General features: G+C 39.3%; 1 protein-coding gene across 13 annotated transcripts in view; it reads right to left on the minus strand.

Annotated features, from left to right (window-relative positions):
* The window catches only part of msi2b (musashi RNA-binding protein 2b), a 259405-nt gene that overhangs the window by 217942 nt on the left and 16674 nt on the right, over positions 1-24789 (minus strand). The window lies entirely within an intron of this gene.

Below are 24789 nucleotides of genomic sequence, written 5' to 3' on the forward strand. Positions count from 1 at the left end.
TTCTATCTATCCTCTCTCTATAATTCTCTCTATATTTTCTCTCCCGTCTATATATCATTCTATATCCACCGGTATATCTACTATATATATATATCTATATCTATATATCCTTTCTATTATCTATATCTTTATATTACCGGTATCCTCTCTATCTTCTATCTATATTTATATCTATCTACACCGGTATTATATATATCTATATTATATATAATATCTGTTCTAATATATTTGTGCATTATAATTAAAAGTATTGTCGCCTGTCCTGACGATGTATGCCCTCTGAGCATGCGTCAAAGCGTTGAAGTCGTCTGCCAGAAGATGTCACAAAGTGACTTTTATCCATTTTTAACTATAAGTTTTAACTGATTAAAGGATTTGAGTCACCGAACGTCTGAATCTTAAGTTATCAGAGAAACAAGCTGAGCAAACGTTGGGCGGCAGCCGAACAGCATTGTTTCTAACGTAACTGCTTTATTCAGTGTTTTTACCGGTTTTAATCACCGGGTCAGTTTGTGTTGGAGAGGAGGAGACCTCTGCGGACAATTTGGCTCCTGGTAAAAACCTCCTGAACACTGAACAAATCCTCACGGGAAGAAGCTGACTGCAATGACGATGATGACTCCCATGATTCCACACTTCACAACGCCAACAACAGTCTTTTTTTATTGTTTTGATTGAGAGACCTCTAGTGGCAGAAGATTACATATTGTGCGTTTAAACATGTGGTGTTTGGCACAGATTGGTGACATTTTCCTTTGCTTTCCTATAATGTAGCAGGGAAAGAGAACAACAAGGCCAACTAGACATGTAAAGAACAGAGAGTAATAGTAAGTGGTTTAGGTTCAAGTTTTTTTTAACGAGGAACTGGAAAGTAAGAAGAACAGGAAATTATTAAAATGGACAAAAATGAGTTTAATCTGCTGACAGTAAAGAATAGAAGCTTTAAGGGTTAACATCTTGTAGGGATTAGAGATGCTGCTCATCAGGCAAGCAAGAGGGGCTGAGTAATGCCTGGGTCCCCCATCAGCGGGGGCTGACTCAAGGCTCTGTGGAGAAAAGCAGCAAAGCAGTGCAGCACCACTCAGGCCTGTCTAGAGCAGACTCGCTGTGTACCCCTTCACTTAGCCAGCACTCAACGTCTGATTCAAGTGACAATGCCACAGAGAGACAGCGAGAGAGACAGAGACAGAGAGAGAGAGAGAGAGAGCGAGACAGAGAGAGTGAGACAGCGAGAGAGACAGAGACAGAGACAGAGAGAGAGAGAGCGAGACAGAGAGAGTGAGACAGCGAGAGAGAGAGAGAGAGAGAGAGAGAGAGAGAGAGAGAGAGAGAGAGAGAGAGAGAGACAGAGAGAGAGAGAGAGAGAGACAGAGAGAGAGAGAGAGAGAGAGGGCGACAGACAGACAGAGAGAGAGAGACACAGAGAGAGAGAGCGACAGACAGACAGAGAAAGAGAGAGAGACAGAGAGAGAAAGAGAGAGCGACAGACAGACAGACAGACAGAGAGAGAGAGAGAGAGAGAGAGAGAGACAGAGAGAGAGAGAGAGAGAGAGAGAGACAGAGAGAGAGAGAGAGAGAGAGAGAGACAGAGAGAGAGAGAGCGAGAGAGAGAGAGAGGGCGACAGACAGACAGAGAGAGAGAGACAGAGAGAGAGAGAGCGACAGACAGACAGAGAAAGAGAGAGAGACAGAGAGAGAAAGAGAGAGCGACAGACAGACAGACAGACAGACAGACAGAGAGAGAGAGAGAGACAGAGACAGACAGAGAAAGAGAGAGAGAGAGGGCGACAGACCGACAGATAGAGACAGAGAGAGAGAGAGAGAGAGAGACAGAGAGATGAAGCAGTAGAGAAGGTAAGAGGTTGTCAGCACCAGAGTTTAAGAGAAAGCAAACAGACATTTTTAGTTGTGAGAAAAAGCACCAATTTATTTGCCAAACTGTGAAAGCTAAAATAAAGAACAAATACAGCTAACGCCAAACAAATATGAGGAAGACTTTAAGAAAACTCACAGATTTAACTTAAATTCAGCGTAAAAAATAACACTTTTATTTCTGCACAACTCCCTTCCATATATTCGCTTTAGCTCCCCTTGACTGCCCATGCCTCCCCCATTATTTCTTCACTCTCCCCTCGCTCGGTGTCTCTTCCTGTCTGCACTTTGAAGAGCAGCCGTGTGTTTGTTTGAGAAGCTCTTGCATCACACCTGTTTGTTTAAGCTGCAAATGACGCTGGAGACAAAGCGTGCCCGTCTCTGTAGACTGCCCAGATATAGCCTGTGGTTGCCAACAACACAGGACTCCCTCTACCTCTCGCCCTTTTCTTCATTCTCACTCACCCTCTCTGTCGTTTTCCTTCCAGCTCTCTAACAGGGGAAATACAGAGTACTGAGCCTCGGTAATAATTCCTACAAGCACGGCAGAGCGCTAAATACTCCCAGTGCACCTCAGCTTAGTCCCATGGATAATACGAGGTAAAAACACTAAGTGCAGACGCACTCTGGCTTGTTTAACTTCGACTTATTACCCCAATAATACCAGAATACTATCATAAGCAATAAAAAAAATTAAAAAAAATAAGAATTCAAGGCAATCACTTCCAGGCAGGTATAATCATCTATAAATAAAGTACAAGGTAAAAGCCACAAAATTCAGGATCCCAGTGCATAGCAATAATCCACTGTAAAATTATTTACCTAGTGCCATTTAAAAATCACCTGCACCCCAGTCTTAGCCAGCAACTTTAGATCCATACCTACATACACACAATATGATAAGCAGCTGAGATGTGGAATTTATTTACCACAGCATTGTCAAAGAAAACGCCTAGCACCTCTGATTTTACACTTCACAATAGGTTACGGATCAAAGCCCCTACTATCAGCAGTCAACATTATTCTAGACCTGAGAGGAATCACTACCGTAACCTCTGCTGTGCATATAATTCTTTTATTTTTTTCCCTTTCAGATGCATAATCAAAATCCAGCCTCACACACACACACACACACACACACACACTCTCACTCTCACTCTCTCACTCTCACACACACACACACACACACACCATCAAAGCTGCAGCACGGGAACAAACAAAGGGCAAAGACTGTTCTTTTATTTGCCCTGTGGAACAACTGTGTGGACCAAAGGGGAGGTCAAAGGTTAAGGACATAAATACACTGTCAGGGATAATATTCCCGCCTGTTTTGACTTCTTAACTGGACGTAAAAAGCAGTCTTTTCATTGACTGATCTTAAAGTAAAAGCAGTGGCGGATAGTTATGTACGAAGACAGAAGGGCTGGGTGAAAATAGGCTAATCATTTGCTGAAAACTACAAAATGACATGTCTTGCTTTCTTTTTCTGTTTGTTTCTTTGTATGTCTGCCTTTCTGTGTACCCCCTGGGGGGGGGCTCTCTTTCTTCTTTGCTCGGGTAAAAGTTCCCCAAAATATTTTGTCATTTGCCTCCGCTGATGGACAAACTCATAGTGAAAACCAAGGGGCTCTCTAGTGCTGATTTAGTGCAGGGGTGACCTACACTTTGAAGCAGTAAATAACAGTCTTCACTTCGTTTTCAGCAAGTGTTGGAAGTGTGTATGTCCATTTGTTAAAGGTGTGGTAGCTGATGGCAAATAACATATTTGCTCTGCCTACATTAATATTCAGCTACAACATTTGCTGTTATACTGGTGGCCAGCACAAGTGTAAATAAAACATTTGGGGCTTAAACATTTTTAAAGGTGCAACTGTTCCCACGCCGCTTGACATTTTATGACTATGCAGGTCGATACATTAAAACAGCAAATTATAAGATTCATCTCTGTGCAAAAAAAAATAAAAAAAAGCCAGGAGTAAAGTTTAAGGCCACACAAAAACAAAAACAGTGGAGTCCATTTTTATTAAGCTGGATATTTACGTTTTAATTACTACTTCTAGAAAAGGAAACTCATTGCATTGATAGCATTTCCCACGTGCACAAACCTGCTCTCCATCACTTCCACATGTGCCTCAATAAACCAGTCAAGAACTGCTCCCGTCGCTTCTCCACATGCTCTGCTCTCCCACTCCAGATGTGAGTCAGTCCTTTCAGACTTCAGGCTCCATTACAAGAGCTTACTTTAAGTTGTATAAAAAGAAACCGTAACTTTCTTTGACGCATTATAAACATGCAAATGTCATTATTCTGCCGATAGCACTGAATTTATAAATATTAAGAATACTTTATAACAATAATCATAACACATTATAAAGCATTTTATAATGACTTATAAGGCTGGTCACTTACTGACATTGTTTTTTGCAAGGATCATAGTGCATCATAATTCCCATAGCTGGAATACATTCTAATCTTTTATATTACAAGTTACTCTAAGTGGTCATTGCTAAAGTAATATGAAAAATATCATTAAATCTATGCAAGAACACAAACAATGTTGTAAAAATAACAAAAGTAACAATGACCACTTAGAGTAACTTATAATCACATTAAAATGTATTATAAAAAGATTATAATGTATTACAACTATGAGAAATATAATACAATATGATCCCGGCAAAAAAGGTCAGTGAGTGACCAGCAATTATGAAGTATTATAATACTTGACCTTATAATTCATTATAAAATGCTTAATAATGTGTTAGGATTATTACTATAAAACGGACATGTCAAATCAAGCAATCTGATTGGTTCTTACCCGTGGTATAATGAGCGTATATCACGGGCAGAATTGTAGTTACTTTTCACAACAAGTCAGTATCCCTCCGCGTTTGAGAAAAAGCTACAATTTCTCACCACGGCAAAAAGGAACAGCCTAGTACAAGTAACTTTGTACGCCATTCTACTGATGCTGGACAGTTTTTCAGTGGGTGCACAATAAACGGCAACATACAAATTAATGTAAATAAATAGCCAAATAATCAACGTTGTCTGTCTAATATGTTCGCTAGCTGTTAGTGTTGTTGCATAGCAACCACCTCGCACTATGTTTTGTGAAGAAGGCAACGGAGGGACTATTTTATTTTGAACATCATTATTTAATAATAAAAACTATTTAAATTGGAGTGTGTATTTTTCTTTCATATTGCCACACTTGGTAACCGTTTTATAAAAGCAATAGCTCACTTCAGACCGTGATACATGCTCATTATATTACAGTTAAGGGGCGTGGTTCGGCCCAACGTGAAGCTTAAGTATAGCGCATTAGGAATATTAACGAGTGTTTATAACTTTCTTTGTTTATAATGCATTATAGACACGGCGTCATATAAAGTGTGACCAAAGAAACACCAGTCTGGTCCGTTTGAATGGCACAATCTTATATACATAACTAAATCCAGATTCAACCCACCTTCAACTATGAGCCTTCGAGCAGGAAAAGGCACTCTGGGGAGAGAATTGCACGTTGTTTCAATTGCTCCAATCTTGTTATCACTTCAGGCACAAGATGGAAAGACAGGTAGCCGGCCTCAACTTTGACCACCACCTGTCGCCCACAAACCAGACCCCCCTCCCCCCCTCAAAGCTGTGGTGAAAGCACTTTCCCTCTTCGACTGTACTCTTTCCTCTCCTCCTCATATCACGCGAGTCCTTCCTCCATCTGTGAGCTTGAGAAAGAGGATACCTGCGACCAAAGGCCAGTAACATGGCAACCGAGTCAAAAGGCCTTCATGCCGGTTGCACGGCAGGGTGCTGGCATTTACTTCCCCCTTCCTCGAGGTCCATAGCCCCACCCAGGAGCCTAAAAGAAATCCACTGTCCTCGCTTTCTCAGCTGCCTCCATCCACCCGAGTTAGGAAAACAATATTCTACAAAAAGAGAGAAAGAGAACTTCCTGTCCTTTTGTCTGTCAGCAAAGGTGCTGTTTATTTAACTCCACTGCATGATTCCTGCTTCTACACACATGGACTCTTTTTGATGGAGAAAAGGCTCCATTTGCTCCGTGTTAACTTGGCTCTACACAGGAACATGTACAGTGAGAAAATAAGATGTTGCCATTCAGGGATTATTCTCCTTTTAAAGACAGTGAAAAGGGAAAAATATGTTTTTAAAAAGGCATGTAGTTAGGATTTAGGTCATGGGGGATGTTCGCTTCTCTGTGTAAGGTCTTATTTTCACAAACAGTCACAGCAGAAGGTATTGTGTCAGAGCCAGTCTTTGACCAGCTGCCTGTTGCTTCACACTATGTGGGCAAGATATCCTACAAGGTTTTAAATGGGTCACATTGTGACTGGAGATGTTAGAAGGTTTGCTTACACAATTGGATGATCCTGACTACTTTGTTGATTATTGTGATTATGATTTTTTCTAATTTTCAGGAATCGGTGCGTCGTGCTTTTGCACCTGAACATACTGCTCTCAAAGAAGCATTCAAATCAAGTCAAAAGTCTTGTTTTTTTTTCTCTTAATGTCTTACTTTACCTTAATCTTTCAATTCTACAACAAATATGTTCATGTGTATGCCACTACATTTCTTACTTACATTTTCCTCAAGCTTAAAATGACTGACAGTCACCATGCTGTGCTTTTTACAGCACATGACACACATGATCGAGCGGATCCAATCAAAAAGACATTGTCAATCACGCAGAGCAAACAAATCTAGGAATGAATGGGCCAATCTCTGCCTTTAAAGGTTGCCTGGTAATGACAATACACAATATATATAAAATATAATATATATATAAATCTAAATATATATATTATATATAAATATATTATATATAAATATATTATATATATATATATATATATATATATATATATATATATATATATATATATATATATATTGCGAGGCTTTACTTACTGAGATTTTGTGATATTACACATTTTGTGAGTTTTGGTTTAAACTGGACTATAATTAAAAGGAAAGTTTGAATTATATTCTTTGTCAGATGTAAATTTTAAAATGTGTAAGCATTGAGTCTATATAAAAAGGTGATATACTGTAAATATTTGCCACATAAAATAATGTAATCCTAACTGAGTGCATAGTGAATAGATGATTTGGACTATGCCAGTCTGTCACTAAGGATATTTTAAAGATAATGTGTGTAAATTATAATGCTATATGAAGCTGTGAAGAATGCTGCTGCTACATAATGGTGCAAACACTTCCAAATATGCTAAATCAGCCCCCTTCCCACAAAACAAATCCTATTTTCACCCAGATTTAAAAACCAAATTACCTCAAAATCAAAGATAATCATGACGACGCACTTTAAGGAATCAAAACAACATTTCGACATTAAGACTTGGAAAAGTCAGTGCCAACAGTTTAACTAAGATCTTGTATGCAGTATATTTTTTTTTTGGGGGGGGGGGGGGGGGGGGGGGGTTCTACTGGAGCTGCCTGCATGTTTTGCATTGTTTGAGGTTTGAGAGGAGTAAATTACAACGCGTCAATATCAATGAACTGCATGATTATTAAGTATGGAAATACAAGACTGTGATATATGATTATCTCTGTTTAATTAGTGCAACACAGGGTGGCACAAATGCAAATCAAAGACAACAACATATTGATGCCATTAAAAAGAAACTTGGACTTACTGCACTAAAATCATGCATCCATTCTGAATTTACATATTCAATGTAATCAATGAGGATGATCACGCATCAAAGCCTTGGTTTTAACACACCTGTTGCAGGAACGCAGTATTGTGATCTAAAGCAATCAACTGTACACTTATCTGTATGCTTCTCCTGCTTTGAATCAAACCTACTGGGGATTCCTGCATTGCACCATGTAACACGGTGTCTTAAGAGACGCGTTGTGCTTATAATCTTGCTTAGGGAGGTGCTAACCCCACCATCTTGTGGAGTTCTCAGTGACAGAGGGAGAAGGACTTGCCCAGAGTGAAGGAGCCGGTGGCAAGCTCATCGATCAAAGACTGGGAAATGTCAGACGCCAAGAACGAGAAAGAGTTTTTATGCAAGCCTCACGCCTGCAAAAGCTTCACCTCACAGGCAATTACTATGAATAAGAATGCTCTTTGTTGCTTTTACAGTGAAGAAACCACGGGAGAGCAAATCCAGCCATGAAGCCAGTCTATGAGCGTATTGGTTACAGACATGTGTCGCCCATTATACAGTATGTAGTTTTAATTATCATGCCTACAAAAGTTACTTAACTTGACATTGTAATGCTAAACAGGAGGTTTCAAGCTAAATAATGAACAATTAGAATGCAAGCTGATTTATTGAAAGGATTATTAAATGCATATAAACTCATAGACATGAAGGTATTTGACTGAAAAACACTTAGTAATCAAGGCAAAGAATGGAATCGGTTATTACTAGGAATCTGTAATCTAGCATCGTAGAAATGAACAACATATAATGAATTGGCTCATTATTTGCAAGGATTTGGAATATCGCCCAATCCTTGCTATAATCCCAGAGAACATGTTCAAATTGGAACACTGCTGGCAAATGTTTTCCTGTATCAACGCAGTTTTCTGCATAAAATAAACCAATTCTGAATCAATGAGCAGAGGTCAAACTAACCACAAAAATCTACTTCCTTAAAAATAGGTTCTTCTCTAAGGGAATTAATTTGCCGCTTTGTCAAAAGTGAGTGTATTTATCAATTAGTCGATCAACACATCATTTATCTACTATTTTGTTGATCGATAAATCGTGTTAGCCATTTCTCAAGCAAACATTTGCAAAACATTTGATGGTTCCAGCTCTTCAAATGTGAACATTTTCTATGTTTCTTTATCTTCTGTGTGATAGCAAACTTTGGAGTTTGTCTGACAGCTGGTCAGACAAAACAACTCATTTGAATATCTCATTTTTGACTTAGGGAAATTGCAATGTGTACTATTCTATGACATTTTCATCATTGTCCGTCGGCAGAATTGGCGATAATCAAAATAATTGTTAGTTGCAGCCCTCGATCACTCTCCAACAAAATCCAGCAAACAAAGGCACGTTTAAAACGTTACCAGAAACATGTTATTAGACTTTTGCAAAAGCACCAATTTTCTGACAAGATTTTTCTATATCCTAATGATAAGAGATTTCAATCCATGAAACAAAACCAAACTCAGCCATAGATGTTATAGACTGCTGATAATACGCTAAATCATCATCAGCAAAGACCCTTTTTAAAGTCATCTGGCTTCTGTGCTTTATCTGCCTGGACTTACTTTCCAAGGGACTGACACTGTTTACCTAAAGGAACCTGAAATGTCCCAGAATCTAGCACATAATTGCAGTGTGAATCCAAATGGCGAACTAATTACTCTCTCCCCTTCTGAGAAATGTACGGTTATGTAGTAGAGGGCCACTGCAGGATGCCACTTTACAGCACAGTGAGGAAATATTCCACCCTTCATATTGAACATAAACAAGAGGCTGCGGAGGTTACTGTCTCTGGATTCACATGCACTTTCTTTGCGTGCTTGCTTGGTCTCCCTGCCCCAATGCCCCACATTACTTTAGCCAAAAAAAAGAGACGAAACACACTATAATCAAAGTTGAAGATGAGTTTAATAATCGCGTTGTAAAAATATGATATTGTGACAGTCCTTATACTGACACATCGATTAGTCTGAATTACTCCATCCTCATGTTGGATATTTTATTAACTTGTGTGCATGTACATTTCAGTTACAGAGCCTGAACCATCTGGAAAGCTCAATATGTTCTTTTACTGAGTGAATAAATGTAATGGTGCTTCAAATATTACTGAGCTTTTTTTTTTTTTATGTGCTCATGTCTACGTTCAGTTGCTTTATTGCTTTTCTTTTTGCTAATGTGTAAGCCTGTGGCTAACACGTCTCTTCACAAAAGTGAGATGAGCTTGTAAGGTGCAGCTGGAACCACTCCAGGCTGGACTCACATCATTTCTGCCCTCAACAGTGGGTGCCATATTGTAATCAAACAATGTAAGAATTGGGGAAATAAGGGGAGCGTAATGAAGGCCGTACTCGATGACAGCACGTTTTCAGCTGTAATTTAAATGGCAAAGATATTCTATTAGAACCTCAAAGAGCCCCTAATTTTAGGAAGCATAACCCCACTGAGCTGAATGATGCCATTTGAATATCCTGTCAGTTTAAATGTGGTCTTCTGGGACAATAATGTGGTCACTGACATTTAATTGGAGGACAGAAACAGTTTTGGCAGCGACAGAGAGACAAAAGATAGAAGGGGATTTGTGTGACGACCTCACGTTTTTCAAAGAGATAAATAAAAGATGATAAACATAGATTAGAGAGGCCATTTTGTCTGCTCTCTTCTTTCTTCCTACTCTAGGTGTCTTTGAGAAATATGTCTCTAAATTTAGCTTTAGATTTATCAAGCTGAGGCAATCCAGGGAAAAGGGGGACTTGGGAATAGAGAGAGCAAAAGAAAGAGACAAGGTTGAAAGGTATCTAAAAGACAGGTGCAGCAGACAAAAAGATTGAGGGTAGTGGAGGGGGGGGGGGGGGGGGGGGTGGGGGCTTTGTCTGTGAGATCCTGTCCATCACTTGCCACTTTTTGAATGAAAATACCTCTTCACTAATATCCAACACACACACACACACACACACACACACACACACACACACACACACACACACACACACACACACACACACACACACACACACACACACACACACACACACACACACACACACGACAGTGGAGAAAGAGATGTGAATTTCAATTAAGCAGGTAAGGAAATTAAACTAGTGTTACAGTTATAAAGTCAACCAAGCAGATAAAGACTCCAATACTGCAAAGAGGGTAGAGAGATGTGACACACAGAAAGACACACAGACACGCACACGCTACAAGCAACAGATGGCGAATAGGCTGAAGGTCAAAAGAGGTCATGTTTCAAACTCCTTTAGTCTTCATTTTCTAAATTTCCACTTTCTGTCCACTCTGTGGAGTGAATTAGGGGGCCTCATTAAGTGGTGCCACATATAACTACTAATAATGTTAATGAACTCTTTGCCACCATTTACTTTTAATGCATTCATAGACGCTCGTGTTTGCTGTTTTTAATCCCCAGTGGAGGTCCTGTCTACTTTATGCAAATTAAGTGCTACAGACAACGTGACTTGCCACTTCAAATCTCTGTGCTCTTATGAAAAACTTTTAGACTAGCCAGTCAAGTTTAAAGGGGACATAGCGTGCTCATTTTCAGGTTCATACTTGTGTTTTGGGTTACTACAAGTAACTACAACCCATGCTTTGATGTTTAAAAAAAACAAATTATTTTTCTCATACCGTCTGTCTGAATATACCTGTAAATAAAAGATGTCTGAAATACTCAGTTTAAGCGCCTGTCTCTTTAAGACCATCTAATGAAAAAGTTCAGTCTGCTCTGATTGGCTAACAGGAAGAATATGGCGCACCTTTGCAAAGGTAGTCCTCAAGCCACGGGTAGATATACTAGATGGGGGCGGTATATTCTAATGAGCCTGCATGTGACATTGCATAAACCAAAATGCACAGCATGTCCACAAGCACTGAAAAAGTGAGTGTCCCCTTTAAAAATGATTCCTTCTTTCTTGGTTGAAATATTTTCCGACACACAGTGTTAAAATCAAGGCACAATGTTTGACCAATTTGAAAATCGGGGCAAACACAAGTTGGTTTACACACTACCTGCCAATTCATTCAAATGCTAACTATGGGTCAAACTTTAGTAGCAGAGAACTTCATCAAATGTAAAGTGTTTTTACTGCTCTGGCTTGTCTCCCTCGCCTGCTCTTCATTGCGGCCGTCCATTTGCAATGAATTGAATCTCGTCATTCACCACTCTGTTTTACTGTTTTAGTCTCTCTCCTCTCCTTCCCTCTCATCTCCTCTGGTGTCGAATGACCGCACTGAATATGTCCTTGTTCAGATGCAACATTTACATCGGATGCAAATTCTCAAAAAAAAGCGCAGTAGCACTATCTACACCTGATATGTTCTTTCTGTGGTGTTCACCAAGGAAAAGCTCTACCTCATTGTGTCAGCCTAAACCACTCCATGTCACAACAAGCTACAGCTTAATATTTCAAAGGTTGAATAATTGTTTGGCTTGAAACGACTGCACGTGATGCATGTTGACATACAAATTCAATATTCATCCATTACTACACACCTTGTCTATTAAGATTCATCTGAGGTTGGTGTTTATTCATTTACCAATGCACACATCTGCTCAGCATTACATGAGAGATTAACTAGTTCCATACGAAGGATTTATCTGAGTGGAGAGTCGTCATGCACCTGTATTTCCTAATGACGTATGTAAGGGCTTCCCCTCTTCGTCAATTAGTCAACTAAGTGGTTGTTACAACCTCATTCCACTGAGGTATTTCTACTCACTTTATTTATGTTTTCCTGTTGTGTAAAATCTTTACTAGAACTTCTCTCTGGGGTCAAAACTGGAGATTTTTCACGGATTATTCAATTGCATGTAATCAATCAAAGAATTAATGTAACAGTCTATTATCAATGCATTTGAGTCCCACCATATTTCATACAGTGCATGTATGGATTCATATGTTGTAAATGCTTCTATTCATTTGACAAAAGTTAATGAGGAAAGAAGGTGAAAATAATTTGGAGCAATATAAATGCAAAGCGAACAGAAGGTCAAAGTTGGACTAATTAAAAGTGCTATAAAATTGTCTAGTGCTATAAAATTGCTGCATGTAGCTATCAATTAGAAATCACAAAATGGTCTAAGGCGGTAGCAGCAAGGAAATGAATCTGTCAACACTTTTTATTATTGTATGATAATACAGGAGAAAATTAAGTCACAAAATAATTGTTACAAGCTGGACTTGACCTGCTTCATGCATTACCTCTGATTATTTCACATTCTCCACTACTGCAGGAGCAACACAGACAAAAGAGGCTATCGTTTCTACATGGGGTTGTTTTTGCATTTTACGACATAGTGTCACAAGGGGTCTTCTTTTAATGAATCGGGGTGAAAGCACAGGCAGCAGTGTAAATTCATGGCCCTACCACATGTAGAGCATGTAGGTGCGAGAACACATTTTTGGTAAATGTGCGACCAAAGTTGCTGGCGCAGCGACGGCACACCTGCGGTGCAGTCGCATGAGAGGTTAGATTAGAAGGAATAAATTACCAGTGGATGTGGACGGGGTCTGTGTCAATCACAGTCAATTAAGTTAGGCCCCCTCATTTATTTTCTTTAAAAGAGAAGAGCTCCATGTGGAAAAGACAGTTTCACCACAAATGAAAGTCCAAACCTTCTGAACAGAAGAAAGCTGTTGGTGTCTATGGGAAGATGTAAGTGGCAAGACATTGGAAATGTGCTGCCAAGACATACAATACCCAATTTAAAGTTGAATTAATTGTACTGGAATTATTGAAATCTCACAATTGGCACAATAAATCATATATGTGAAGAGCCAAGCTTACATAACCTTTGAATACTTTCTGAGAATGGATCATGTCCGGTACTTGCTGTTGGATCTTATAGTAACATTCCCTTTCCGTTAGAAAACGGTGGCTAGTGTTTATGATTAGTGGAGCGGGTATTTTTAGACTGAAAGAAATGGAGTTGTATGACAAGGTCACCGTTTTAAAAAGACTCAGAAGTGTGTCAACAATTGATGAATTATTACATTACTGTTTGGTATTCTGTGGAGATAATTAGCACTGTCACACATTTAGGGCAAGCAGTATCTAACCAAGGCTTTACTTCTCTCGTTAGGAAAAATGTACAAAGACACGTTGTCGCTCTATAATAACCACTGTTATTGCATTAATTAAACATCAATTACATGCCTGTTGTGCACTTACTCTTGCTTGCCACTGAAGCACAAAGTAGCTCTATGTGGTTACATTTTTCTTACAAAAATAAAAAGGCTGCTTTCATGACAAGGTCCATTTTGTTATTTGCAGCCAAAGCACTCAAATATAACAAGTCGTGTTCGTGACTTCTACGCTTGGAGCCACAGGAGAATAAAGACGTACTTGGAAGCAACATCACTCTGGAGACTTTCATTAACCATGAAAAGCATTCATTTTGACTGTTATATCTGGCTGTAAAAATCAGTATTTGAAAAGTGTTCATCCATATACAATAACAGCTATAATTTAGCTACGAGTCAAAATGGTTCAGCTAATCATATATGAAATTATCGTTTTTCATGATGCACCCTTCCTCTTTCATTTTGTATTTGCTGTTATCATTATGCTCTCAGACTGTGCAGGCACAGTCTAGATTTGGTGTATCAATTTGGTGCAAACTCACCGTTTAATGGCTCTATTTATACACAGTCGCATACACACACACACACACATTTTACTACATACCTTGTTTGTACATGTTACGTATTACCGGTTTAGCAAAGATATAAGTATTTTTTCCCCAACTGCTGCCAGATTGTGTTTACATTCGCATTCTTTTCTGAGTTGAATTAAATGCTAAATCTAATCTCTAGCACGCGCACATAAACAGACAAATAGAAATTACGGCGAGCCTACATGGAAACAAAACACAAATTTATCCAGATGATAAAATATGATGTGGCTGACACTGCCTCCAATGAAAAATTATTGGCATGAGCCAACATGTCAGCAGTATAATCATGAATGATGTGCGGAAGAGAAAGGTCACAGCTGAGGACCGAGGCACTATGTGGAGGAACAGCTAAGCTCTTTAGCGCCTGACTTAGATGCAGTAATTCACTTTTGAAGACTTGGTGTCTAACACATTCATACTGTATGTTTTTTAATCATACAATGTGACACATCGCAACAGATGCAACATGTCATTGTATAAAAATAAACATGGCATTTTATTCCAAACCAATTTCCTCGTGTGGGATAATAAAGAATCGGAATCTGTATTCCATCATCATTTATGTTAAAAATGATGTACATCATTATGGAAGTGAAATGACAGACCATCCAGCATGTGACTGCAGGGAAAAGCAGGTGAGGTTCTCCACAATAAATGGGGAGCAGCATGCCTGACTGTCTGTCTGTCTGTCTGTACTCCTGCATATCCTTCTGGCCATGCTTTGTTATAGCTCAACCCTCAGATTCTATCTAGTTCCCTGTTCCCAACAATACCACACAGATCTTCTGATACTGTGGCCATTTGGAAGCTCATAAGCAGTGCCAGGGCAAAGTACGTGCATAACAGTAGCCTTTCAGTCAGGTGGAAATCACAGAAATACAGTATGAGGTAAGGAATGAGCTGAATGAGCAATTTGGCCTCCTGCAATTGAACTTCTTTAGAACTCCGAATATGTTACATTATTTTATATTAATACTCTTGAAACACAAATATCCTGTCAACCTTTTTTTTAATCTTTTATCAAGACTCATCTGTTAAAGTGAAATAAATAGCCGATCATTTTGGCACATTTTAATTAAACAACAATGAATCAATGTTCTAAATGCTTTCTGCTAATTACACAATATGTATACATCAAAGTGACAACAGATACACCACAGTCACCTTCGAGTGAAGATATTTCGGGGTGTCGCACAAAGAAAACACATCACCCAGCTGCTCAGAGTGACAAGTAAAATAATAGTTCTCAAATATGTAATTACAGCTTAGAATATGTTTCCGTTCGCCGCTTATTATTTCTTGTCTATCCAGTCATGTTTGGTTATTATTACTGTTGTTCTATTGACTGTGTGAAAGCAGTGACTAAACCAAATATTAGACTGGTTTTGAGGATCGGAAATCATGACCCTAGGGCCTAGACCATTAAAAGTGACACCAGCACAATAAGTACAACAAAGTATTCATATGAGCCACATGATTTCAATTAATTAAAAGGTTGCTGCACCAGCTGTAGATGCAGCGCCAATTTGCAAATAAGCGGCTGACCAAGCGTCAAACTCCTGGGCTTAGCAGTGAAGCCATTGCGGAAGTGTCAAAACTGCAGTTCATAGAATGGCCACCTGAGGCTGGCTCCAAAAGGGATTTAAAATCAATTAAAATGTCAAACTTTACAGCATCAATAAACGTAGCCTGGCACAAAAAACAGTTTTGGTGTCTATAGCTAATTTCCCTATTAATGACAACTGAACGTGGGGTGAATTTTTATATAACTCAACCGTTTTGATTATATTAGGGGCGTGGTCACTTCGAGTGACAGGTGGGTGCCGTATCAGGTTGTTAGCTGTCTGCTCTGCTGCATCGCCTGGGCCCGCCTCAACTCTGCCAACGAAGCACATTTTTATATTAGCCGACAATAAAGCGCTGGCATCACTGCCAAGATTGGCGACGGCCTGTGATATCCACCTGAAGAATTTTGAAGCTTAACTAATTACGTGTCTTAAAAAAGGCGGTTGCAAACAGGGTTGTCAGGGACATTAAACGGCATCACTAGTCCGCCTAGAGCCTTGTTGTGTTTATACTTGCTCTCTTGCAAACTATTTTATCTCAAACTTGTACATTTTTTTAATGTATAGTATTTTCCAAATGCATTTTTGTTGGATTGTCGCCAAATCAAATTACACGTTGGAAATTTAGTGGTGGTGATGTTTTGGTCATACGACCGTAATGCAGTTCTTTAATAACCTAACGTTAGCTTTTTACTTCTGGCAGTGTTCATTTGTGAAGATTATTTTGCTGAACAAAAAGTGGAAGAATAATAAACTTTTGTTTTGCCACAGACCTTATTTTACGCAATAATCCAAAAACCAATGGAAAAATCCCATTGGTTATTTTGTCAAGGGAACTAGGGCGATGCTAACTTCCGGGTTATCCTACAAAAACACGTCATCCCTGCAGCACTCTATTGGCCATTACTATTTATCACACTACCAACAATCGCACAACTAATAACCTGTCAGGCTTGTCTTGCTGAAGGAATATCATTCTTAATCTGAGCGCCTGGTGCCCCCAAAAGAAAGAAGAAAAAAACAGGTCAGCACATAAAAACTACAGAGCATGAACTGTCACACAACGTCAAAGTGAGAAAGAGCAATCTGACCTGCGAGATTCCAATATCTTACTCTACAATGACAACCGGATCCAATCATGGCAGACTTGTTGTCTGTAGGCAATCCTCAACTCAGACAGACACGTCCAAAACACAATGATCAGGCGCTATCTTTACTTTCAAATATACAAATATACTATAGATACTGTAAGTTTAAAACCTCACTTTCTAGTTGTCAGAGTAAGAGAAACCTACTTAATAATAGGCAGATTAACAAAATGCATCATATTTAACCAAATCAGTTTCATACTGTCCCAAACACAGGCCAACTTCACTAATAAGGTCAAACTCGTAACATTCTCATTCTATTGTGTTTTCTATGTGAACATATAGTATTTGTGGGTTTTTATTTTGCATAATTATGGTCATTTTTATGCAATATTACAATCATAGTATCGTTTTTACATGCTGGTTTAGTACTCTGCATCTGTTTTGTAGTATGTGAACTAATTACAGTACAAAACATATAGTGCAGAAATGTAATTTGCATGAAAATAACCATAATCATGTTAAACAAACACACAAACATTGTATTATTAGTATTACACACTCATATATATATATATATATATATATATATATATATATATATATATATATATATATATATATACAGTGTATGTGTATATAGAGCTGTCTATAATTGCAGACATCTTGTCACACCTGAGCCTCTCATGCTACGGATGGCATATTTCACTCTCTGTTGTACAAATCCCTGACTGCGTGTTTGAAAGCAGAAACACAGGGGTGAAGGTGTTGCGAGGTAATGAGAATTCCACACTCCACAGCCAGGTGATGTGTCCGACTGACAACACAATGGAACTCATCATCCTGATTAAACGGGACGTCCCTTTTTAATTATTTCCAGTATTTAATTCGAACGCAATCTTAAAGAGGTCACTGTAAAGAAAATCAAAATAAAATTGGCCAAAGCCACTCCCTGAAGAGATGACTTGTAAGTTCTTTCACATTATATGTGTGCAGACTAAAGAAGATTGGAAAAAGATGTTCATATCATGCGAAAGCTGAACACGACTGGCTAATCCACCGGTCACATAATCGCAGTGCACTAATACAGAACAGTGCTTGTGCTGACCAAAGACTGTCAGTGACATTCTTCTGACGAAACCACTAAAAACCAAACACGACAAACACTTTTCCACAAAAGATATGCGTGTGTATATGTGGGGTTTTTTAAACATGGGAAAACACGCTAAAAGTAGGAGATACACTCCGTTCCCATTGTCAGTAGATGACCATGCCTTTCTGTTTTTGTTTTGGCGTGTCACGTTCAACGTCACGGATGCGCAGTAAGCGGGGTTAGTAAACAGTAGAAAGCAGTTGCAGTGGTTCATTCTTTGTTGATATCTAATACTTAATCAGTCTCTCTTTCAAACTCTCACACCAGAGTTGGTGATTGTTGGGACGGTGGACAGAATAACATGAACAGTTTTGACAAGTTTTATTTTGTTTCTGTCAAATTTGAATGAAGATTGTTTTCCGATGATCAGCAAGATAAAATTACTGTCAATGGAATCTGGTGGTTTGAGGAAAGCATATTATTTGTATGTTGTGTACGTTAATAAATAATAATTGTCTGCCTGTTGATTTGGGGATATGATTTCTGATTCTTTCAATGAGGTTTTTTTTGTCGTCGTCCCCATTTACTTATATAGGTCTTCTTATTGAGAAACATGGTCTCATTCTCAAGAGAGACCTGGTCAAGGCATAACAATAAGGTAAAGCAATACGACACAAAGTTACAGACATAGAGGACATTCATACCAGGTCATGAGTAAAGCCACAAACACTGATATAACACAGCCCAGTGATGCATTTGCTCTTGTCTACCTTGTACACATTAAACGTGTGTGTGTGTGTGTGTGTGTGTGTGTGTGTGGTTTGTATCTGCGTGTGTACATGTGTGTGCAAACGCACACAGAGGCTTTGATAAGAGGTCTTGAGAGGTATAGTGGAGGACCATGCCCTCCTCTCCTCTGCTCTCCTCTCTATCCTGCCTAGCAGGCTGTCCTCATTACTGTCAGTCAGCATCAGGTTTAGCAGTGCCAGGCTCCTGCACAGCCCTCTGTCCTCTCTGCCCAGCCAGCACTACCCTGCCTGACTGCTGCCATTGGTAAGCATTGTAAGAACCCCTCAACCACCTAGAAAACCTAATTATTCTCCACCCGCAACCAAGGAGACCAGAGCAGAAAAAGAGGGAGGCCGAGGAAAGACGAATCACACACATGTGCATTTAATTTATAAGCGCTCTGCCAATTATTCAAACAAAAGGAAATGTGTGTTCATATTATATCTGCAGTTAAAAAATAATAATTACACTAGCATTCACATTTACACATCATTTATCTTTCCATTGAAGCATAAATATTGGAGGAAAGCCTGAAAAAAAGCAAACAAGATACATTTAGAAAATGTGAAACGCACAAAAAAAACATGCATGAATCAAACTGAGCATCGCTTTGACTGCCCGTTAACTGGGTCACTCAGTTGGTGATTGTGTCTGACCACCAAACAAACAGTCATTCATATGCCTGTGCTCTGGCCCCATTTTCATCTGGAGCAGTTCCACTGAGGCCACTGAAAGCAAAAGGAGCTGACGGGTCAGGGATTTAAACCCTTCTCCAGCTTTCGGCACAGTAGCCATTACCACAGAGGGAAAAACAACTCCTGTGTCATCCTCCATCTAAAGCAGGGTTTATTTATGTTGTCTGCACATCTGTTTTTTTCAGGGGTGAGGGGAGAGTGACAGTGAAGAATTCCCATCAACTCGCTTGTCACTTTTCTGTCGTCTTCAGTCCGTCTCTAGGTTTCAGTGAAACGTCAGTGCATTTAGTGTCAGTTGCAAAAGCCATTTTAAAAGTGCATTTATTTTGAGAAATACAGCAAATATCTTTTCAGTTGGACATCTTGGTCGCTCACTAGGATAAGACATTCTCCATATGCCTTGAAATGTGACGTCGGGTTCGGATAATAGCCTGCACAAAGTAGCATTCTTTCTCTTTCTTCCACTCTGTGGGCTATCTGCACGGTAGAAATGCCTTGAAATAAGAAATGTCTAATAAGAAATAATCTTCTATCTCATAATAAACATTTGGGAGGGCTCATTGTCATAAACTGTAAAGCTGAACAAAGATATTGATACGGCATTCTGTTCCACATTAAAGACTTTTGTCCTTGAATATTCTTTCACACTCGTACAGCTGTGCAGATCTGACTTGGAACGGGGGAAGCTGGTGCTTTTAATAAACTCACAGGGACATTCAAAGGGGCTGGCAGCTACAGAGGTTTCATTTTCCCAGCAGTGAGCTCTGTGATTTAAAATAAAGATCATTTTGAGGAGGGGAATATCACAATGCTAAATCTAGATCAAATAACTGAGCAAGGTGTAAGACTGGATTTGCAAGGTCTTGTAATCCTGAAAGACTAAAAGAGAAGCACAGAGAGGGAAAGACAGTGACAGACGAGGGGGAATATGAGAGAGAGAGAGAGAGAGAGAGAGAGAGAGAGAGAGAGAGAGAGAGAGAGAGAGAGAGAGAGAGAGAGAGAGAATGATGAAAAAGGAGAAGAGGGACATGTTTGTTTTGAATTTGTATTTTTAAAACCTACACACCTGTGTCTCTCTAATACAGTATACAGTGTGTGTGTGTGTTTAGGTCACACAATACACCGGAGAGTCTTTTCTACAGCAAAGAAAGAACTGTCCCTGAGAGAGAGAGAGAGAGAGAGAGAGAGAGAGAGAGAGAGAGAGAGAGAGAGAGAGAGAGAGAGAGAGAGAGAGAGAGAGAGAGAGAGAGAGAGAGAGACAGAGAGAGAGAGAGAGAGGGCGCCATGCAGATGAGGAGAGTGAGACAAGAGAGAGAGCAGAGGAGAGAGAGCGATGGCTCCAGCTGCCAGAGATAGTCCCACACTAACGGCAGGCTATGAACAGGGAAGCCACAGTCACAGCTGTCACAGGCTGGAGTAAAATTTGGGGCAGTGCTTGAATGTTTTTTTGTTTTTTTTACCGTTAGCCCAGAATTACTTCAACCAATGTACTAGCACAGTTCACAGTCCTCCTCACTGACATTAACAAAATAAACTGAATGTGTGGAAGTGTTGTTACAGCTTGCTTCTGTACAGTACACATCTTTTCGTGCAGAGATAGACTTCTTTCTGCATCCTAAAGAGACACAGTGACAACCTGTTCGGGATGACTTACACGGCAAATCCCTTTATGGAGGTGCAAGTAAAGGGTTACGCCCATTGCTCTGTAAATGATTGCCTCTCCTTCCTTTCATTTCCATAACAAGCCATCAGAACTCATCTCCCACTGAAGTGGCCACAGTCCCACTGGCAATTAAAATCATGCTGGGACATGCCATGGTTGTGTGTGACTCCGCTGCCGCAGACAAAAGCAGTGGCGGTAACAGTTGAGTGGTAAATCTCGAGCAATGTCGGCGGAAACCGACGCTTTGATTTCTCCAGGAAACTGAGAGCAGGCCTTGTTTACATCTTTCAGTATGAACCTTACTGGAAAATATCAAACAAGGAAACAGCATTGTCTCATCTCTGTCTTCTTTACCACTTTCAAGGCTTTACACAGCCACGAAAAAGGCCTTTACAAAAGGCATGTGGATTCTTTCTCAACAGGCTACAATTTTAGATGGGAAAGAATAAGGAGCAGGACTCTAAAACAAGCTTGGATAATTTCGGTTGAAAAACTAGTCCATCTGGAGTTAAAGGATAGGTTAAAATGTTTGACTATTGAGGCATTATATTAGCTTCAGCTAATGCATTTTAACACAGAATGAGGACTGCAGATTTTGTCCTATATATTTCTTACTGTGAAGTTGTGCTAAGAAGCGTTCCCTTAACGGACAGGAGAAATTAATGCAGTGAGCAATATAGTGCCGCACGAATGAGTTCTTAAACCCAGATATGACTCAGCTTTTTTACACTTCCGGTTCCCTTGTCTCAAGGTCAATGGGTTTCTTGAATGGGTTTTTCGTTAGATGTATGAAATTAGGTCTGTGGTTTACACAAGCTTAAGAAATGTTAACGTTTTGTTCCACAACATAAAATCAGTAAATATCCGACTTGTGAACTTTGTAGTATTTTGTACGCGTCTAAAACGGGCAGTTGCTAATAAGTAGATAAATAAAAACGACTAAACGTCATCGCTCCGAACACTTGTCCGCCTTTAGATTAGTTGCGGTGAAGTGATGTGACCATGGTGTAGTTCAATTATACATTGCATTTACGCTTTAATAAATCATACATTGAGCAATAGAAAAATAATCACCAACGGTTTTGATTATCGACTAATCGTTAAAGTGATGTTTCATGCAAAAATATGAAACAATACTTTACTATTACAATTACAGTAAGGAATTTTCCTGCTTTTCTCTGTTTTATATTACATTAAAATTAATATGTTTGGGTTTCAAACTGACAAAACAAGATATTTAAAGACATCACTTTGGACTTTGAGGGACTGGGATGGACATTTCTCCCTATTTTCTGGCATTATATTGACTAAACGATTAATAAATTATTTAAAAAACATAATTGGTAGATTAATCGATAATGAAAATATTTGTTAGTTGCAGCCTTTAGCTATTGCAATAATGGCATTAGATTAAGAATAGCTTGTTGTGAAACTCTATGTTGAGTTGCTGAAACATTAATGTTGAAATCCTGGAATTCTAAAACTGTACTTTTAGCTGCCGATCTAATAAAGCCACGGCTAAACCCAGCCAGGCTGAAAAGGCAAGGAGGAGGCTAGACATGAATGAATGTGCATAAATCACCTTGCATCTAATCATGTTTGTTTAATCCTTTCGTTCTCATCTGTCAATCATCAACAGAAGAAACCTAATCCCTGTATATCTGTGAACTAGTCTGCACTGATACCTTCACAGCTTCTATTTCTAACACAAAATGTTCACTTTTAAGTCTTCAGATAAGCTTTAGATGTGCGACATTATTCATTAGTAATGTGCGTGTGTCAGTTTGCATTTCTCTGGTACGTCTTCTTTAATTGTCAGGAGCTGTGGTTATCTCTCCTCATGGCCCTTTACCAATATTCTAGTGCACATGGTCAAAAAAAACCTAGATTACTAAAAATCAAACATATAAAAGATTCTCAAACACAGAGGGCAACACAGATATAATTCGCATTCTGTGCTTGATTTGTGATGCCAATACCGATCGTTTTTTTGTGATATTTATGTCTCATCAAGACATATCATAACCTACAATTCAGGTTTAAACAAAGCCCGAAGGATTTTCCAGAATTGTACGTACCAATACAAATCCTCTGAGCAAGTCGACTTTGCCATAAGTCAACTCAGATTTAAATGAATTATAGCAAGGGTGTCTGTTTCGTTATAGCCTAATGATTGTTTGTTGCCAAACTCCTGCTTTCTGTTTCTGAGCGTCTCTTAATAATGGAAATGTCCATGCTTTGGGGCAGTGTCAGTTAGGCCTGCTGATACAAGTTGTTTTTCCTGTGATCCTGTCATCCCGGTGCAAACACCTTCAGTTGTTTACAGTGAAATGTCCTCTGTGTTCACCTTCACTTCCTGTCTGTTTTCAGCATTACTCTACGTGCTGTACATACTGTATAGTTTTACCATACTGCAGCATTCAGCAGTGGGAGGTCACTGGCAGGGTTACTTGTGAGGTCATTGTTAGCCGTGAGAAAATTAACGCTGATTGGTCTCGTCACGATTTGCTCCCCGAAGCCCGTGCCACTGAGGCACCTGCCAAGCAGAGCTTCTTTAAACAAGAAGAAGTCTATTCAACAGCTGCATAAGCAGCCAGGCGGGCAGACAGTGGAAGGGAAAGAGGGACAAAAGAAAGCAAATGCAAAACAGAAAGGACGTTCTCAATGGGAAACTCTGGGACTTCTTTTAAAGGTCTTAAATCAATTGAACATAAAGTACAAACCCATGCAATGTTAATATATCTGGCTTAATCCCATTGCTTTTAGATCCTTTATAATCCACATTCAATACAACCATTTTTCTTTGCTAACAAGCTTGCCCTATAGCCATTTTATAAATCATTGGTACAAGGCTTTTTCAGTACCACAAATTCTGTTATGGTGTCATTATTTCACTGAGTTATGAACCGGGCAAGGTAGAATGACAAATATGTTGTAGAACAGTGCGAAAATATTGCATTTCTTTCTCTCAGTCATTGCTAAAAAAAGAATATAAGTGTTTAAAAAAAGATTAACAATAACCACGACAGAAAAAGGAGTTTCCTAAAAAAAATTGGAAGCATCATCAAGCATCCAAGCAGTTTTATTGCACCCTTAACTTTCAAGAGCAAGGCTCACAACAGAAGAAGTTAAAGTGATACACTTAGCGAGTAAGAAAATGTGGAGAAACACTGCTAGTTTCTCACCCATATGCCGATATCCTTAAGTCACCATGTGCTCTGGCTTTGAAAGCCTCCACTGCCAATTCCTCATTTGAAACCTGACCAACTCTTTAACAATGCCTCTCTAGGATTCTGTGGGAAGGAGAAAATCTATTATCGATTTCCACCTGGTTTAGGTGGAAAAAGCCCTGATAGCGATGTTGAATAGAGCTACACTGTACTGTGCATTCACACTAAACCTGGGGGATGGTGTGAGAGGGCATGTCAACAAAGCCCTTGACTACGCCACAGCACCATCTGCACACGCTGAATATTTAATAGTCAATAGAACTGCTTGAGACCAGTAATCAAGAAAATGAAAAGATAATACGCATCACGAGGAGCTCATACGACAGTTCCTGCGTGATTGGAGTATGGCTTGTCTTTTAAATCACCCATTGTTTCAATGCTAATTGTG

Source organism: Cottoperca gobio, chromosome 14, assembly GCF_900634415.1.
Source record: "Cottoperca gobio chromosome 14, fCotGob3.1, whole genome shotgun sequence".
NCBI classification, from domain to species: Eukaryota; Metazoa; Chordata; class Actinopteri; order Perciformes; family Bovichtidae; genus Cottoperca; species Cottoperca gobio.